This window comes from Crocodylus porosus, unplaced genomic scaffold (assembly GCF_001723895.1).
Source record: "Crocodylus porosus isolate Cpor-Errol unplaced genomic scaffold, CroPor_comp1, whole genome shotgun sequence".
NCBI classification, from domain to species: Eukaryota; Metazoa; Chordata; order Crocodylia; family Crocodylidae; genus Crocodylus; species Crocodylus porosus.
Genome location: NW_017728920.1, coordinates 4,755,948 through 4,761,401, shown reverse-complemented (window position 1 = coordinate 4,761,401; position 5,454 = coordinate 4,755,948). Strand labels below are relative to the sequence as shown.

At 42.6% G+C, this 5,454-nt stretch overlaps 1 protein-coding gene across 3 annotated transcripts in view; it reads right to left on the bottom strand.

Annotated features, from left to right (window-relative positions):
• The window catches only part of MYPN (myopalladin), a 90,026-nt gene that overhangs the window by 82,937 nt on the left and 1,635 nt on the right, over positions 1-5,454 (bottom strand). The window lies entirely within an intron of this gene.

The window sequence follows — 5,454 nt, the reverse complement described above, 5'->3', positions numbered from 1 at the left end:
CCCTCTTCCAGTCCTCTGGCACCACACCAGAGCACCACAAGTGCTCATAAAGCCATGCCAAGGGTCCCGTAATGACCTCTGCTAATTCCCTCAGCCCTCTGGGGTGGAGATCGTCAGGACCAGCTGATTTAAATACATCCAGTCCCTCCAGAAGTTCCCTGACTAGATCCTTACTGACCCTTGACGTAGGTGTGCCTCCTCTGGGGCCTGAGGGGGTCCTGTCTGGGGGGGCTGATCCGGTCCCTGCTCAGGAAAATGGAGGCAAAGAAGTCATTAAATAGGTTAGCTTTGTTGTCTGGTGTGACAACCAGATTTCCTAGTGTGTCTTGCAGGGGCCCCACGTTACCCGGTACCTTCTTTTCCCCCCTATATATTTAAAAAAGGACTTCTTGTTGTCCTTGATCCGGGTAGCTTGTCCCAGTTCCATCTCCGCCTTGGCCTTCCTGCCCACCCTCCTGCATCCCTGAGCAACCACAGTAGAGTCCTCCCTGGTGATGGCCCCTCCCTTCCCTCAAGTTTGTAGGTTGCAAATTCTTTGAGCAGGGACTGGCACTTGTACATGTTTGTCTAGCACGTGGGACATCTGGATGGTATCTAGAAACTATCTCAATGTACATATTAAAAAATCTAAGTGGTATTCTTCAGGTATGACCTACATTTTTGGGTTAGGGTCATACCAGGTCTTATGTTATCATCTTTGTCTTTGTCCATTTTTATTTAAGTTAGTTAAAACTTGTTTTTGTAGATAAGCAAAACCAACTTCACCTTGTGAAATGCTTAATAAAATCTGAGATATCTGGGTGAAAATAATAGTGAATAGACAAAGTGAACCATCTGTGAAAAATCCGTGGTCTGAAAGTTATTCATTTTCATTATTCAGGAAAAGCTGACAAATATATCAAAAAATAATCAATTGGAGTAGCCCATAGCAGATGGCTTCCTTCCCTGTATTTATTGGTCCTTACAGTTAAAAGTAGTGGTGTGTATGACTGATCAAACCCTTAGGGAAACTTCCAATGCCCACCCTTAAGTCTCTTGGGCATTCCTTGGAAAGAGGAATTCAGTTAAGACCTCAGTTCAAGACTTCAGCCTGTAACCAGATATTCAGATTGTTTTATCTCAAACTGTCACAACTTCTACCAAGCATCTGAATAAAAAAAGTCAGACAAACTCCCATTTTGCTTTCTTGCTACCCCATGAAAATTGGGTAGTAGTTATTCCCTAGAATGATACATCGATGATGAAAACACTTTGCAATGATCTTTCTATAGTAATGAAATTCACTGGACTGGAAACACTGAACATGATAAAATTCTGAATCTAAATTTCTTGTTGAGAAATGTAAGTACTTGTCTAGCCATAGTAATAATAAGGTTCATTGCAAAATATATATTATTAATAAAGCCCATGTGACAGTACCACTACGTGCTAAAAGTTCTCACAAACTATGGCTTTGAAAGGTGCTCTCAGACAATTGGATGCATGTCCTAGGACAGAGGTAGGCGATTATTTTGGGTGGAGGACTGCTTACTGAGTTTTGGCAAGCCATCGAGGGCCACATGACAGGCAGCCAGGGGCAGATAAATATTAATTTTCTACATTTTTTAGGGGCCCCGCAGGCAGGATAGAATGGACTGGCGGGCCACATCTGGCCTGTGGGCTGCATTTTGCCCACCCCTGTCCTAGGATTAGCCACCTTGACAGCATGAACTAAACTTCTCTACACAGCTTCATAAAACTTTGGATAGTTGTCTAAAGAATCTCTACAAGGGCATGGATTCATGTCTGTACAATTAATTTGCTGTAGTTCATGGCAAATGGTAGTGATGTTGCTTTTTTAAAGCACATGCATCCAACTATTAGAGAGCACCTTTCAAAGCCATAGTTTGTGATACCTTTTAGCAGATACTGATACTGTCACATGGGCTTTATTAATAATACTAGCAAATTGCCTGTCATGAATGATGGGGGGCGGGGGCAGGGATGGAGCACTCTCACCCAGTGCCCCATGGTGCTGCTGGTCTGCCTCTGGCCCCATGTGTCCCCCCCCCCTGCATCCCCCTACCCCGTGCATCTGTCTCTCTGCACCCCCTTACCCCCATGTCCCCCCCTGCCTCCAGCCCCATGTGCATCCCCACCCTCTGCATCTTCTCCCCCCACCTATGGCCCCATAGCCACCCCCACCCCCTGTCACTCCAGGTGTGGCACCATGTACCCCCCCATCCCCTACCACTCCACGCCATGCCACTGGCACTCCCAGGAATAGGTGGGGAGGGGAGCTTGCATGCGGTGGAAGCCTCCAACACCTGGCAGTGTGCAACATGTTCCCTCTCCCTACCTCCCCTCTGTGACAGCTAAAAATTGTGTCTAAGGTGCTTGCTAAATGCTGTAAAAATCAGACCAAATGTTTTTCTGTCATTTATTCAGCTATTAAGCTATATGTTGTTATTTAAAAGCCTAATTAAAGTCAAAGATGTAATAAAGCTTTGTATGTAGTAATGAGAACTAGTAAATTTAGCAAGGCCTTATAAAAGTAGTGGTAAGCTTTGTAACATAATTAAAATTAACCTTATCAAAACAATGCAAAGCTTGTACTGCTATTGGTCAGTCCTAAAAATAATTGTAATAAAAAAAATCTAAATAGCTATAAATTATCATCATCATAGCTCAGAAGTTATTAATTACCTGGCACATCCAGAAATCATTTAGAAGAAAGATGCAGCTCTGTAAAAGAAACTACTGATTAGCTGCTGACCTGGATCAGTGGGCCTGTGGATCTCAAGGAGCCCAAGGACTGAATACCAGGGTCCTTCCCAGTGCCACTTGGACAGCGCTGATTGGGGACTCCTAACTTTGCTAAGCTTTGCATAAGAGGAACTTGTCATATATCAGGCATCGGAGGGGACTGCCAATAAGTTGCCAACCCAAATTATTATTGTCCTTGTTTTGTTACTACACATAGTTGTATTTTTGTTAAGTCAATCAACCTTTCTTACCTTTTTACCCCCAACCACTCTCTCAATCACAAATCCTCGCAGGTGGCTAAGACACCCTTCCCCCCCTCCTCCCTCCCTCCCTCCCTCCCTGCCACCTCCCCCTCTCTGCTGGCTGTTGTTGGGGCTGGGAAGTGGTTGTGGCAGCAGTGGGGGGGGGTGCAGCGGTAGTGGGGGCGCACTGCCACTGGGAACTCCACTTCCCCTCCCCCTTCCCTTCTTCCCCTCTTTCTCGCCACCTCCCCCTCCCTTACAGCTGTTGGGGGGGAGGGGCAGTGCAGCAGCTCCCTTGCTCCCTCTGTCCGTAACCCTCGCAGCCAATCAGCGCATGCTCTCTAAGCAGTGCATGTGCAGTTGGTCCAGAGCTTTATGGACAGATAGACAGATAGATGAAGGCTTTTATTATATTATAATATATTTTCCAATTAACCTTGTTATTACTGTCTCTAGACAAGTACTTAGATTTCTCAAGAAGAATTTAGATTCAGAATGTTATCATGTTCAGTGTTTCTGGTCAGGTGAATTTCACTACTATGCATTTATGATGGAAATACTTTGCAATGATCTTTCTATAGTCATTTCTACTCTTTTTTACTACTAACTTAATACAGGCTTATGAATCAGAAAAAGAACCCAGTTTAACAACATCTTATGTGCACAATAGCTACTTCTTTGGAGTTATTTAAACTTACACCAGTGTAAGTGAAGTGAAGTGAAGTGAAGTGGCGTGGAGTTATTTAAACTTACACCACTGTAACAAGTCAGAATAACTCTATTAGAATAGAAAAAATCCTCAAACTAAATGCAGGTATTCCAGTTCAAGACGTTAGTTTGCATCCAAGAGAGAAAAATGGCTTCTAATGTCTAGGCAAAAACTCCTTTTTAGAAGCTAGAGACTTCTTCAGAACAGGAAATGAATATATAAGGGCTGGAAGTATAGCCATTCTACTCTTTTCAGGAAAATCTCTTTCCTTTTATTATTCTCCTTTCTAGAAGGTTTCTCTTCTACCAGACAGAGGTCTGAACTCAGTTTAGCATTTTGGATGACAGAAATACAACAACCATATTATGAAGAAAAGAAAAGACTCCCCTCCCCCAAACACTTAATTAGATCACAGAATTTGAGTAAGAAACATGCTGGAAGGTTATTGCCCCAAGTAAGATGCTTTCCTTCAGTTTCAGCTTAGGAACACCATACTTCTTCTATTGACAGCTAACAGATCCTTTAGAGGAAATTCACATTCCTGTCACTGACAAATCTGACAAAAGATTCACTGTGATACCATAAATCATGGTTTAGCTTTGGGGATTGAAAGCATAGGCTCAATGGGGACAAAAATGGCCTGACAATCTCCATTTAGAATGGCTTCTCATAAATGGAGGAAATTCTTGTTGTCCTCTTTAGAAGGATTTTCCATATTTGAAGACTGGCCAAAACAAAAGGAATTGTTGTAGCTCTTCACTCCTTTCCTCTTAATAGAGGAACATACTGCCAGGACTCCTTTCTGAGAGATAGCAACCACTGGGGAGTGAGACTGAGAGCACAGAAGACAAATTCTTTACCCCAGAAATCTCTGGATGCCTTTCATTTGATGAAGATGATGATGATTGTTACACTTACTAGAGAAGTTATAAACCTAGTGTTGAATGAGAACTCTGAAGGCACAAGAAAGGCCCTTCAATATATTTTAGAAGGCAACTGAGATTTATCTAAGAAAACAGTAGGCAACTAACCTACCTTTTTTAAAATACTAAAGGTATTAATAAAAAAATAAAAGTAAATAGCATTTCCTTAGAAGACGAATCAAATTCTCCTTGTATTTACACTGACACAACTCCAGCAAAGTCTATATGGTTGCACCAACATAATTGAATGAAAAAAATGCCCTATGATTTATATTTTAACAGTTTTAGGTTTAGAAATACCAGTGAAGACAGAGAATTCCAGGATAAAAGTGATAATTTTAATAATCTGTTTCCCCCTTGACCTATATTTAATTTCCAAAAATCTTTACAACCACTTTCTATTTAATCATCAACATCTCCCCAGCTGCAGGTAGAAACAGTGACTAACTGAAACATTTATAGATGGAGAAACTAAGGTTAAGTGGGAGGAATCATTGCCAGAATCTGGATTGGTATTGAGGTTTTCTGGCTCTGTGGAGTTTTTTAATCTTTTATCTAAAGGGGAAAGGGACTTAATGGTGGGGATCTACTACAGACCACCCAACCAAGGGGAAGAGCTAGATCAGGAATTCTTAAGTCAGCTCATGGAGGTAGTTAGGTTAAAGGATGTGGTCATCATGGGTGACCTGAACTTTCCAGACATCTGCTGGGAAGAGCAGTCAGCCAGGTCTGACCGCTCACGTAGGTTCCTAGCCAAAATGCAGGACCTCCATCTAACCCAGGAGGTGCACAGCCCCACCAGGGGAGATGTCTTGTTGGACCTGGTGCTGGCCAC